This window comes from Vicugna pacos, chromosome 16 (assembly GCF_048564905.1).
Source record: "Vicugna pacos chromosome 16, VicPac4, whole genome shotgun sequence".
Lineage (NCBI taxonomy): Eukaryota > Metazoa > Chordata > Mammalia > Artiodactyla > Camelidae > Vicugna > Vicugna pacos.
The window spans coordinates 15,510,279-15,524,984 of NC_133002.1; the positions used below are offsets into that span (position 1 = coordinate 15,510,279).

The following is a 14,706-nucleotide window of genomic DNA, read 5'->3' on the forward strand; positions in this document are numbered from 1 at the left end:
GATGTTGACAGCAGCCCCGAGAAAACCTGGGAGGCTCGCGGGAGGTGGAGCCGAGGATGTTCTCCTAACGATGTGGAACCAGTCAAAAATGGCCTACTTGGTTTCTACCCCAAATTTAGTTTAAACCATGACCTTTGTTTGATCAGAAAGGAGGGAGTTCAAAGATGCACTGTGACTACTTGAGAAATGGTGGCTTTCCTTTTGGGCGAAATGATTATTTCCACTACCTGGAAACTACGGCCATCAGACCAAGGTCTGGATTTGGGGGGACCTGCTTTACTGAGTCATGAGAACAATGTAATAGCATCAAATTCTTCCATGGAGGGAAGGAGATGCAAGTTTGTCTTCAAGTTTCCTTTTATCCGTTCCTTTTACTGCGGGCTTCCATATGTTAATAGTTTCACAGTCTTTGTGAGAAGAGGGTTTGTGAGACACTGTTCACCTCAGACCAGGCACAGTGGGAATTTATTCACTCACCCATCCATTCAACGAACATTTATTGAAAACCTACTATGAGTCAGTCGTGCTGGTGGGGCTCACTTCAGGGAGCCTGAGGCAAGGATGTGGGTGTAGGTGGTACATCTGGGCGGTCGCCCCAGGAACGGGAGTGGGCACGGCCAGCGGAGGGCTCGCTGACCGGGGGGCTCAGCCACGCTGTGGGCACCTGAGAACTGTTCACGGACAGGACAGGAGGGCGGGGCGTTTGTTCCTGCCCCTGACTGGTTGAGAGTTATCCCTGGGGTCATGCATTGGTTTGCACACCTCCAGCGACGTCCTCAGTAAGAAGAAGCCGTGTCTTGAGATGGGGAGGTGTCAGCTTGCAGGAGCCTGGGTACTTAAATGTGAGCCCAGGTGGCGTGGGGCCGGCCGCTGACAGCGCTGCGCTGGGGACGCAGTGATGCGCAAGACGGGCCTTCTCTGCCCTTATTATGAGGGAAGACAGACATCTAACAAACACACAGATTTCAATTAGGAGTGTGATAAAAACCTATGGGAGTTTAGGGTAAGTGCATAATGGGGAGGCTGACCTCATGTGGACATGATTTCAAATTCCAAATAAATGGAGTCTGAGTATATGATTCATTGAGTCTTTGTTTATATACTGTAAGAAAAGTTTTCCATTGAGCGTTGCGACCAACTCCTGTGAGCTTTGCGATCACCCTAAGAGCTATGAAAGCACACAGGCTGCCAGGTGACGGATGAACTCCGGAACTTTTGTCGGTGCTGGTGGCCTGAGTGTGGCTAGATTGCTCTGACTGGACTGACTGAGAGGTTATGATGGGATAATTTACGCATGGATACGTTTAAAAAATAACATTTATTTTCTAATTATAGGAATGATATAGGTTCACTGGAGAAAATACAGAAATATCTACATAATGTTTAGTGTGTAATGTGCATAGTGGTTATTGTGTGTAGTGCATACATGTATTATAACTAATTGTAACGTAGATACTTGTATGTATACATGAAACCACTCCAGAGAAACATGCATCGTTCGAGGGTAACTTCCTTCTGATTCTTTCTTTCTTTATTAATGTTCTTTGGGGAGATAGGTGATCAGGTTTGTTTGGTTATTTGCCCAGTGGAGGTGCTGGGGCTTGAACCCAGGACCTCACGTGTGCGAGGCGGGAGCTCTACCACTGAGCTATACCCTCCCTCTCTTCCAGTCCTTTTTATTCACGTGTATTTGCTAAGTCTTTGAGCCGTCAGTCTAATTCAGGTTCCCTTATCCTTGGATATTTCTGAAAATGCATTGCCTGTGCTAAGAGCTGAAGGCACAGAGGCGTGGGGTTGGACCACATATTAAACGAGTAAGCGAGTCTAGCCGGCCAGCCCTGGGTTCGTCTTGTTGGAAAAGTTCTGTTCTCTGTAAACAGACACTTCCAGGCTTCTCTCCGGTCCCTGTGAACACCACAGACGTGTCGTCTGTGAGCATCAGGATCACAGGTGCGTGTGTGAGTGTGAGAGTGTGTGTGTGTGTGTGTGTTGGTGCAGTTCTCATATATTTCACTGCAATTAGACCAACTGTGTAGTTCTACATCCTATTTTAACATCACTTTTTGAGCATTATTACCATTATTTTCATCAGGATAACTTTGAAGGCCCAGGGATAGTCTATAGCATGAATGTATCATAATTTGCGTTTATATCCAGTCCTAACTGCTGGAAAGTAAGTTGCTGCCAGGTTGGTGTTATTGTAATCAGTCATGCAGTGGATATCTTGAAAACTAACCTGTGAATATGAAAATGAATATATGTGTGTGTGTATGTATATATATGGCTAGGACATTAGAGATCAACACATCGTAACTGACTATACTTCAGAAATAAAGGAAATTAACCTGTGTCTGATTTTTGAAAACTCCTTGGCATGGATCAATGTCTAAAATTGTGATTTCTGAATCAAAGAGAATGAATACTTTCTAAGGTTTCTAACTAATGTTCTCAAATTACTTTCCAGAAAAACTGAAACATAAGTCTACATTTAAAAAAAAAAATGACTCCAACTGTTCAATTAAATTGATGAATATGTTTTGTGAAAATAACCAGTCTGCGTATTCAGAGCTTTAAACGCCTTTTCTTTCATTGTAATGGAGTAAGAGTTCATTAAATAATATTGGGAAAAGAGAAAATGAAAAACATCACCTTAGTTCTACCCCACCAGACACAGCACCAAGATTTTTAACAAACTAAACATTTTCTTTTTGTGGCGACCAGAAGTCCCGATTGTTTTTCACAATCACTGGCGCAGAAGCCTTGTCTGCGGGGCTCCAGGGAGCAGCCGTGGGCACGCGGTGTGCGCGGCCAGTGCGGCGCTGGACGCTTCCTCTACTTTCTGCCTTTCACTGTCGGTATATTTTTCTTAGATTATTTTTTTAAAACCAGGACTTCAGAGGTAGTTTCAGGATGACCTGTTTCTATCCTCCCCGAGATAATTTTTGAAAACTTAACATACCACGCAAAGCACGGAAGCCTTGGGGAGAAATCTGCCTGTGTTTCCTAAAAGAGGTTTTCAGAAGGCTTTCAAAACCCCAGAGAAGATGAGTTTGGTGCGAGAAGTTGTGTTTCTTCGAACACGACCCTCTTTCGTGAAGTAAAGGCAGTCCGTTGACTGCATGAGCTCGCAAGCCCCCTTTCTTTGGTAGCAGTTTCTCTCCCTCCCGGATGGAGGAGGAGGGGAGGGCAGGAGGCCTTGACCCCCTCTGCTGTTTCTCCTTTATTTACCCAATTCTATCAGCTTGACCGTTGGAACCAATGAGTCGATGAGGTCAAATGGTTGACCAATGCAAGTTAAACAAGTTCTTCCCTTTAAAAAAAATAAATAAAAGCAACCTCTTTTCTTTTTAACCACTCGATTGACCGCATGAAATCCCCTCTCCCTCTGTGTTTGAGTGCTGTCCCCGGCCAGCCTAGGCGGCCAGGACAGAGCGGGCACGGAGACAAAAGAGTGCGATAACAAAGTTCTGGCCGTCAGAAGGGTCAGGGGCCAGAAAAGCAAACTGAGATCAAGGGACACAGATAGCTGGGGCCAAGGCTCACGCAAACCCGCGGTCACCGAGAGAGGGGCAGAGCTGGGCACAGGGCCACTGCCGGCCCACCGCAGCCGCCCTGGGGAGGTCAGCCCTCCTTGAGTTCTGCCTGGGGACCCTGGAGGTGCTAAAAACTGGAAGCAGCTGGCGGGGAGATGTGCGGGGCAGGGGGGACACAGACCCTGGGCCGAGGCAGCGCGCTGATGTGGCTTCGGGAAAGAATGAGCTTTTTTGCTTCTCGTCCACCTTTTAGGAACAGTGCGATTTTTCCCTGAGAGAAGGTGCCGGGTGCTGCGAGCCGAGTTCTCGGTTCCTGAGAGGCTGCTGGTCCACATTCAATCAAACCTAGGAGGAACCAGAGAAAGAAAAAAAAAAGTTAATTGAAGACTCAACTTTGGACATGTGCTGCTTTTTTTTTTTTTTTTTTAGTGGAAGTGTAGTTTATTTACAACATTGTGTTGGTCTCTGGTGTACAGCATAGTGATTCAGTTACACATATGTATTCTTTTTCATACTCGTTTTCACTATAGGTTATTGTAAGTTATTGAATATAGTTCCCTGTGCCATACAGTAGGGCCTTGTTGTTTATCTATTTTATATATAGTAGTGTGTATCTGCAAATTCCCAAACTCCTGATTTACCCCTCCCTCCCCACCCTTAAATCAAGTCCTAGCTTGGTTTTCTCAGAAGCAGTTCCCTCGGTGAAGATTTTGTGGGAGTGGTTTACTTGGGAGGTGATCTTAGGAAACACAGACGGGACGTGGCAGACTGAGACGTGGCAGGAAGATGAGCGATCTGCGTGACTGAGCAGAGGCCCACGGTGGGCACCTGGGCTCAGTGCCTCGGGGAAACCCCAGGCGGAAGGATACAGCAAACTCCAGAGTTGCTCCACCCAAGGGGACAGGGAACAGTCATTTACCAGTCAAGTCTGGCCAGCCCGGGACTGAGGACTTCCCAGGAGGTGTTTGTCCCTGGCTGGTCCTCACTCTGGGTGAGGGGCTCCAAGGGGCTGGGCAGAGGCCGGAGAGTCAGGGTGTGGGCAGCAGGAGCCGTTCCGGGCAGCACACACAGCCGTGGCTGATGCTAAGGGACACAGGCGGGACTCCAAGAGCGCATCCTGCAAAACCCAAGTGGGTGAGCTCAGCCAACAGTCACGCACAGAGGCAGGCAAGAGTCAGCCAGGAAAGTCCTCAGCCCTTTGCTCCCGTCACGATCCGCCCATCAATTTCACTGACCAAAAGAGGCAGGAATGCTCTTCGCCTCGCAGCCCCATCTCCAGCCTTGCTATCTGTTTGGGCGGCTTTTGTTGTAAACCTCAGGAATGTGTCTCAAGTAATGAAGGTGGGTGTTTTTTGTTTTTTGGCTTTTTTTTGTATTAATCACCCCTTTGTACAAATCTGGGATTATAATGCAATGCAATATGAATTGCAACAACTTCTAAGGCAGCAAAAGTCTGGATCAAGCCACCCAGGGGACAGCCGTGGAACCACACGCCCCTGTTTGCCAAGTTCGTAATTTGTGGGCTAGCAGCCTTCTGACAGTTTTGATGCATGTTTTACATAGTCCTCTATCATCTTAATTTGTAACATTTCTTTTAACCTCCCCCCACCTCCGGGCACATTCTTCCAGAAGCTCACTTACGTGCAGTTAGTTGCTTGATGACACTTCGGGCACGTGGTCATTACGAGAGGAGGAGCTGTGCGCCTGACGGGCAGCAGGCTCCTATCAGGTGCCTCCGGGAGGGGACCCAGGGTCCCGGGGTGTGGGGATAGCCTCCCGCAGGTTTCCCAGGAGACAGACTGTCTCCATTAGCAGGGAGACCCTGACGTCCCGGCTTCTTAGCCCACTGGCAGTAGAGAAGGGAGTGCCGTTCAAAGAATGTTTGTTGAGCATCTTCTGTGGGTCTCAGGACCACTCTTGGAAAATTACTGAAGACCACACTTGCTTGTACTTACGTGGGTTATATTTGTAGGTATTCGTCATATTAGCAGTGAAAACAGAAAAATGTTAAAAATGTATTATTCGTTCATTCAAAAAGTAGCCACAATGTAAGCATTCCACGTGAACATAAATAATGCATTTTTAGGGAAAATAACTATAGTTTCCAAAACAAAATAAAAAAAATACACAGTGGAGAGACTGGCATTTCTTTACATTTTTGCAAATCTCTTTTATGTCTGGCTTGTAGAAGGCAGCTCTGTTTCCAGACCTGCCTGCTTCTGCATTCGGTTTGTTGTAAGATGTTGTTTTGGTTGAAGTGCATGAAGAAAATCTGACCTCACACAAGCACGCAGTTGGGAAGGGGAGTATTTTAATAGCCTTTCATATAACTGTGGGTATTTTTCTTTGGTGCAGTACTCAAACCTGACAAATTGTAGTTTCGTTTTTCTTTTTTCTTTTTCTTTCTTTCCCTCCTCCCTGGCTTCCTTTGCTCTGAACGTTGTAACCATCTTTAGGTGCACAGTTCAGGGGCATTAAGTTCATTCACATTGTACTTAATGACGGTGCAGCCATCACCACCATCGATCTTCATCTTGGAAAACTGAAATTTGGGCCCCATACACAATAACTCCTCATTCCTCTCCACCACCGGCCCATGGAAACCACCATTTTATTTTCTGTCTCTATGAATTTGGCCACTCTAGGAACCTCATAGAAGTGGAATCATACAGTATTTGTCCTTCTGTGACTGGCTTATTTCACTCAGCACAAGGTCCTCAAGGTTCATCTGTGTTCTCACCTGTGTCAGAATCTCCTTCCTTTTCAAGGCGGAATAACATTCCATTGTATGTATAGACCACACTTTGTTTATCCATCCATGTGTCCACGGGCACTTGGATGGCTCCCACCTTTGACTATTGTGAAGAATGCTGCACAGATACCTGTTTGAGTCCCTGCTTTTGATTCCTTGGGGTGCATACCCAGAGGCAGAACTGCCAGAATGTAGAGTGATTCTGCTTTTAACATCTTGAGGAACCGGCATATAGTTAAGTAGTAGTTTCTTATGGTTAATTTCAATGTGGAATCTGAAGTCACATCAGTGAACTTCTTGTGACTGTTAACATTAGAATTTATTAGTCTGCCTTGCATTTTGAATGAGTCTTTAACCAATGCATGATTCACAAAATAGTCTGTGTGGGTCATTTGGAGAATATTGGTTCAGTGAGTTATGCAGATGTTCCAAATAATCATTCATTTTTAATACAAAATAAAACAATCACAGTAATTAATATCACTGCTGATGTCATCAGAAAAGTCTTTAAAGGATGGCAAGGCTGTCACGTTCATGGTGACAAATACAAGTTTTCTAAAATTCTAATTTTCACTTGAGAGCTTTGTGTTTTACCATCGGCCACTGACACGGTCAGTTGTTTTCCATGAAGCGACAGGTTCACTTTGTTCATTTTCAAGACCGTATCAGCCAAATCTATAAATCTGAACCACTGTGGCTTGTTCTTTTCCAAGTAATAATGAATTCCATGGGGGTGCGGGGGAGGGGAGAACGTTAGTTCAGTGTGCAACCCAAGCAACTGTCCAAGTACTTTTCTGGGAGATGGCTGTTGTCCTCACCGAGGAATGTTCTAGAACAAGCACAGACAGCTGAAGTGGTTGGAGACCTTGGGGCTGGTGTAGAGCTTTCAACATCAAGTTACCAGAGAAGTGAGATTAAATGAGAGTGAAAGGAGGCAGGGCAGTGCTTCCAGTGGTTACAGGATCTGACAGTGCAAGTGTGGACCAACCAGCAAAATAAGGGAGCAGGAGGGACAGTAGATACAGGATACCTTTGCAGCCGCTCCCAGAGACCCGAGGTGGCGCAGAGGACGAGCTTGCGGCTCTGGGGCTGCGATGCGAGCAAGGTGGGATAGACCACCTCCATGTACCTATCCGCGGGGCAGACCGCCCGGATACGACGCTGCCCGTTTGCGTCTCTCTTACAGGTTTGTGTTTTTGGTACTTTTGCCAGTAGCCACGTTGGGAGGCTCACGCCACACCTGACAGCACTTCCCCTCCAGCTTCCGGTCCGGGCAGGAGGCTTCTGCTCGCTCTCACCGGGGTCCTCCCAGGCTCCCGACCGTCAGGCTTAGCGCGTGTTTACACCTCAAAGGCTATTTACCTTCAGGCTGGTGAGGGCTTTTTGTTTGTTTTGTTAATCTCTGAGCATCTGTCTGGACCACTGATAGCTGTTGTCCATTTCCAATGAGGTGATGAACAGCATGAATTCATCATTCCCCTGGAAGAGTCCGTTCTGGTGAAAATCCAGACTCCTCCCCGCCCCCCGGGAGTTTATCCATCGTGCCGAGTGCTCAGCGTGATTCATTTCAGTGTCATCGAATGGCCAGTGACTAAGTTTCTGCCTCCCCTTTTGTACTTTCCATGGGAGAAAGGAGAGAACGCTGGATGTCCGTTACTCAGAAGCATGCATTTTATTTTTATTCATAGCACTTCGTACTGTGTGACTGTCACTGCTGTTCCCTGCTCTCCAAGGGTAACTGGTTCCAGGACCCCCTCGGACATGCAGATCAAGGCTGCTCGAGTCTCACAGCAAATAGCCTTGTACTTGCATGTAAGCTACTCCACACTTTCAATGATCTCTAGATTACTTATAATACCTAATAAAGTGTAAATGCCATGGAAATAGTTGCCTGCAGGAAGCAAACTCAAGTTTTGCTTTTCGGAACTTTCTGGAATTTTTTTTCCCTGAATACTTTCCATCGAGATTGGCTGAACCTGCGGATGAAGGTCGTGATCATGGACTCTGACCTCACGGCGGCCGGGACCTCGTCTGTCTGCTGCTGCTTCCGCTGCGTCTGACATCAGCGGTGTCGTAATCAATGCTTGTTGAATGGATGGACGCAGGGCCTTCGGATGTTCGGTTTTCTCGATAAAGCAAACGTGTGTTCTTAAAGGAAGGCTCCGTTAAGAGTGCTAGGCTTTATCACAGACATTTAGAGTAGAAGAGGGAGAAATACAGGGAACTTTGTCAAATTCCAGAGAAACATCCCCAAAGTCACGTCTGGTACCTATTATTTTTAAGATTATCTACACATCCTCCAGACTTGAGGCTAGTTTAAATTTTCTCCCCACCAAATAACCAGCTGTTGCATGATGTTTCACTTAAATAAGTAAGTGACTGAATAAAATATTAATTTTTTAATAGATTGGGGTAGGGCTATCATTCAAAAGTATCATTTACTATCGCCAAGTGTTGTATTTTTAGTAAGAAAGAAAGTTAATTTTTTCAGCTACTAGTGAGCGATATTCTACATAAATTAGTGTAAAAACAGCAAAGGCATAAATTTTAGCTTTAAAAATAAATGAATGGGCAATTTTTAAGTAGAAACGTAAACAAGAGGAAGCAAGCTATGTGTTACTGTTTTCACCTTGATTCTTAAAAAAATTCATATTATATCTAGGAGATTGTTCTGTACCAATGCATACAAAGTTTCCCCATTTGTTAGGACTGCGTACTATATAGGTTTACAGTAATGTATTTCACCAGTTACCTATGGACAGACATTTAGATAGTTTCCAGTCTTCTGGCGTTTGAGCAAAGCTGCAACTACTAATCACGTTTTCAAGTTCTTCCGTAAGGCTGACGGCGTGTGTGCCTGGAGGACGAGCTCTAAGAAGCAGGCTCCTGGACAAAGCGTCTGTGTGTGTGATTTGGAAAGATTTTGCTGGGTCGCCAACTGTAGAAGCTGTATCAATTTACACACTCCAGCGACTTACGAGGCTCCCCAGGCCCTGCTAATGGGCACTTGGGACCTCCTGTGTGTCCAGAAGAGGACTTAGTAAAGGCACCGAAGACTTGGATCCTTTCTGTACAGAGGTGACCATAGTTTTGGGGATTAAAAAAATGAGGTCTCAGACAAGTACAGTTACGGGAAGAACAGGGCAGTTTCTGCGTGAGGCGCTTGTGGCTTTCCCGGGCTGCGCGGCCGCCGTGTCGGGCTCACGACGCACGTCAGTGCCGCAGGAGCTCTGCTTCACTGAGTAGGCAGGTGTCGATCCTCTAAAGTGCATCTCGGCAGAATTGGTCCTAAGACCCTTCAGAAGCCGGGATGCGCTGTCCTCAGGGCCTCTGGCCAGGGCACTCTGGCCCTTGGACCAATGGCTTCTTAGCTGATGTTATTTTGTTTGAAGAAAGGTGGGGGACAGCACATGTTGGGGAGGGACTTTTGCAATCAATGAACTCAGCGGTGGCCCCGGTCCAACTCCATCATTAAGGCCATGTGCGCATGATGTGGAAACAACCTGGGAATTCCCTGTGTTCAGAGATTCGGTCCGTTCAGTGGGGGCGTGGTGGGGGGCGGAATCAGTTAACCTGACTGTGAGATTTAACTGACTGGCTGCTTTGACTGATCAGGCACTCCCATTAAAATGGTTGCTCCAGTGAGTCCTGTAAGGTGATGGGAAACACTGGATCAGTCGCCTCCGGTTTAGTGTTTTCATCTGCGGCAGGCTCAGGGTGGACACCCCCCGTGCTCATGCCCGGGCCCCTCGCGGAAGCAGCTGGGTGGCCCACGCCAGGACCTGGGCTTCCAAAGCGTGCCATTTAACCCCGGGAAAGCCCAGGCAATGCGAACAGTCGGCCTCCGTGGTAACAGCAATACGTTGTTCACTGTTGATTTTTGTTGTATTTTGAATCACAAGGGATGAGGGCAGTGAGCGCAATCTTTTTAAGAGTCTGGGTTCTCCAAAGGCCTTTAAGTCAACCCTGTGAAAACAGTGATGTGTGTGTTTGTTGCCATTATTTTAGGGGTACACCCTCGTAAGCTCAAGAAATTCTTGGTTAATTTCCTTAAAATGGAGTCACAAACTGCTCCCAGGGGTGAGGTGGGGCCCTGCTGTTTGTCAGGCGTTGCGTGATCTGAGAAGCGGATCCGAGCCGGCCTTTCCACTGCGAGGCTGCAGTTGGAAAATAGGGCCTTTGACTAAAACAGCTAATCTTAGCAGCGTTCAATAACATATTACACATCACAGCAATGCTCTCGCATCGTGGGAGAACACAGCCACGCCAAACTTGGAAAATAAAGACACAGGGAACTACATTCAATTTCTTCTAACAACACAAAATGGAAAAAAATCTGAAAAGAAAAAAAAATTATGCACATGTGTAACTGAATCGCTCTGCTATACACCTGAAACTAATGTTGTAACTCAACTACACTTCAATAAAATTTTTTTTAATTAAAAAAGAAAAGAAAAACTCTCCTGACTGTATTCCTCCATCCAAATAATGTTGTTATCCGCTGCGAATTTTTTTTTGAGGGGGGATGGAAGAGGCAGGCAAAAATAAGTCCAATCAAACCTGTATTTTAGGATTATTTCCTCCCTGTAAGATGAGAAAATTAAGAGTAAACCAACAAAAAAGCACCCAGGTACAAACAAGTGGATGCCTTTCTCATCCTAATTGTATGCACACGTATTGTTACACAATCTTTAATCTGGGCTAAAAGTTTTCCACAGCCTTTGATCTTCAAATCAAAATCCTTCAAGTTTCTGGGATGTTACTCTCTCTGAGGGATGAGAGTTTATCTGATGCTGCATTTTGCAAATGTGAGGGAAGACCCCCGTTTTCCTTGCTGATGCTTCACGTTGCCTCATCGGGCTTATGAACGGCAGAAACCTGTCTCTGGGACAGGGGTCTGCGGGGAGGTGGGCGGGCCGCATCTCAGCCTCAGGATCCCGGTGGTCACAACTGCCAATCAGACAACTGATCTGTCTTTGGGGCTGGGGGGTGGAGTAAGTTGCTCTTCTGTTGATGTTTCTTACGAACTGAATTCTAAATAAAACCATTCTCTTAGCAAGTGGCTATTTAAAAAGCCTGCTCCCAAACACTGACTGTGTCATGAATCCATCTCAGAGACATGTTCCAAAAGAATCAGACTCTCCTTCAGGAAAAGTCATTTTAAACACCTCTATTTGAATGAAAAAATAACATCAACAGGGGGGAAGAAGGGACCGATCACAAACCTACAGAATCCGCAGAATCTCACTCACACACCGAGCCGTGGACAGGAAGGACCATTTTGTTAAGCACCTACTATGAGCAGGCACTTCTGCTCCCCTCACCTGATTTAAGGACGGTCTGTAAGTTAAAAGTTACATCAGAGAGGAGGGGAGAAATAGGTTAAGACAGAAAGAAGTGAAAAAAGAGGAAGAAAGGTTCCCGAAGTCCAGATTCCTTTATTTTGAGGGTTTTCTTTTAAAATAAATAAGCAAAATATATAACACATAACATAAAATTTACCATTTTAACCACTTTTAGGACCATAATTCAGTGGTTTCAATTACACTTATATTATTGTGCCACCATCACCATGCTCTCCTTCCAAAAATGTTTTGCTACCTCAAATAGAAACTCTGTGGTCATTAAGGGCTAATTCTCTGTTTCCTCTCCCTCCAGTGCCCGGTCACCTCTGTTCCTCAATGAATTTGCCTCTTCTGGGCACCTCATATAAGTGGAATCATATATGTGCCTCTGTGTGTCTGGTTTATTCCACTTGGCATAGTGTCTTCAAGGTTCACTCTTGTAGCAGGTGTCAGAACTCCATTCCTTTTTCATGGTTGAATAATATTCCGATGCATGAATACACCTCATTTTGTTTATCCATTGGTCTGTTGATGGACACTTGAGTTGCTTCCACTTTTTCTCTGCTGTAAGTGCTGCGATGCACATTGGCGTACAAGTATATCTGTTCCAGTCTGTTCTCAGTTCCTTGGCTGTGTACCTAGGAGAAGCAGTTTCCCTTTGAAGCCCCCTTCCTTGGGTTATCTCTAGATAGACTGGCTCTCTGTGGCAGAGGAGGGGATAACAGAGCCAGAATCAGGAAAGCAAAGCAAGAATTAGCAATGAAGGGTTTTTATTTTGTGTTTTAAACCGGAGACAGACTTTAAGGGGAAAAAAATCCAAATAAAAGCAAGGGCTCCCACCCTTCCCCTTCTCTCCCCCTTCCCCCAGCACATTACAGCCCCCCTCCTCTAGAGCGCATGAAGAGTGAGTGACCGCCCGTGTTTATAAGGCCACTCTGGGATGCGATGGCTCCTCTAGGACTTTATTAATGACATTTACGATTTCTGTAATAACTAAACCATGCTGTTCTCCGAACTCCAGGCCTTGGAGAAGCCATTACCCTGGTGATCATGACCAAACTGAATTCTAACGGGCCGCCTGCTGGTGCAATACACTATGAGTAATTCCTCGTGTTTTGGCAGCAAAAACAGATTAAATTAAAGATCCCTGCTCACCAAAGGCCTAATTCTAATTTTTGCAAAGTTTCCATTAAACAATATTGTCTACAGAAAGTACGCCCTAACATTCTACCCTCGGGAACTAAATGGAGAGGAAATTCTAATAGGAGAATTATTAAATTTTCCCATTAATTTTGTGTTACATCTTCTTAGCATTTATTAATAATATTAGGAAGATTCGATGATTTGTCTGCTTTGAATTCTGTAAAGCATTTATGGAAATTAGATTTCGTTGGGGAGATGTGAATTGCTGAAAATCAGAAATGAACAAAGGAGTAGATGTAAAGGGCATCTGCTCTGGTCATAAACATGCAATGGGGTTCTTTCCTTTTATTAATGGCATGGAAACATTTCAGGGAATACTTCAATGTTGTTTTCCCCTCTAAGAATCTCAGTCCAAGCATTTTTTTCTTCCCCCATTTAATGACAGTGATTTCCACCTTGCCTTTGATTTAACGGTCCTTGGAAACGGTGCATGGTGTCTGGGAAAAGCAGGTGAGGTTTCCACCTGTTGCGGGTGTGGATAAAATGGTACCTCTGGGAGGAGGTGTGTGGGTGGGCTTCCACACCCATCTGTCCGGCGGTTGGTTGGTTGGTTGGTTGGTGTTCCTGCAAGACCAGAGTGAACTGCTGGTTTTCTTCCATTCTGTTTTATTTGAGACGGATTCCATGGCTGTCAGCATTTCCCGGGTACACGTGAACAGTGCAGTGCTTACATACGTTAGCAGAACAGTTGGCAAAACAAGAGAACAGAATTAACTGAGCTCCTGTCAAGTGCCGGGGATCATCTACTGGATCCGTTTATAGGTCCTTTTTAAAATTTGGACTCTCACAGCAGCCCTTTAAGGTTGGCATTTTTATTTCCTGTTATGGACAAGAAAACTTGCCCCAGGTCACATAGCTGGTCAGTGGCAGCACTCAAATGCACTCATTCCTCCATTCAGCACATTGTTTCTTGGTACCCATTTTGCACTAGACATGGCAGTTGGTTCTGAGGTTCAGCAATAGTGGCCAAGACAGATGTTTACGGTCCAGTGCAGGAGAATGACAGAAGGACAAAAGGACCCACAGAGAATGAGGGAAGCAGTTTCCTGCAGGGGGAAAATGACACGCACACACTCTTTTTGATGGCAAAGACGGTTTTCCATCTCCTATGAGGGGACGGGGGGAGGTAATTAGACCGATTTATTTATTTATTTAATGGCGGTACTGGGGATGGAACCCGGGACCTTGTATGTGCTAAGCATGCGCTCTACCACTGAGCTACACCCTCCCCCAGCACACACACGCTTTGTGTTTGTGTCATTGATTGAGATGTTTTATTACCTTTTTTTCTTAAAAAAATAAAGCAAGTGGATTGACCGTTTCATATATTTTTAAAACACAAAATTTATTGCTGAGTACTAGTGTTTTATCTTCAACTGTCTTTCAGTTACTCATTTTTTTCTTGCTGTTGTTCAGCTACAGTGGTGCTTCTCCACGTGGGGTCCCAGGACCCGCGGAACCAGTATCCTGGGGGCACTTGTCAGAAATACAGATTCTCTGGTTTCAACCCAGATCTATTCACTGCAGAGTGGGACATGGAAATCCAGATTTTAACAGGATCTCCAGGTGGTCCTGACATTTCTTAAAGTTTTCCAGGCTTAAGGGACTGGGCAAGTCACAGAGACAGGAAAGGAAGGCGCTACACACGCATTTACAGCCCCTACTTGACGCTACATAGAGTCCTAAGTTCTTTATAGTCATGACTTCACCCACTCCTCATGACTCCTACCTCCTCTGGAGTAAATATTGTAAACTATTCACTGGCGAAGAATCTGAAAGTCAGGAAGGTCAACTGACTTGCCTGAGGTCATACAGCCAGAGTCAAGGTCAAGAATTTGAACCCAAGCCTGACTTTAAAAACCATGCTTTTTCT

At 45.5% G+C, this 14,706-nt stretch overlaps 1 protein-coding gene and 1 non-coding gene across 2 annotated transcripts in view; one reads left to right on the forward strand and one right to left on the reverse strand.

The window, feature by feature from the left end:
• Positions 1-14,706, forward strand: part of LOC140686021 (heparan sulfate glucosamine 3-O-sulfotransferase 3B1) — a 74,464-nt gene that overhangs the window by 53,176 nt on the left and 6,582 nt on the right. The gene's annotated exons all lie outside the window — the stretch shown is intronic.
• On the reverse strand, positions 1,587-1,659 carry TRNAA-CGC (transfer RNA alanine (anticodon CGC)). Its single transcript has one exon. It is a non-coding gene; the product is annotated as a tRNA-Ala (tRNA).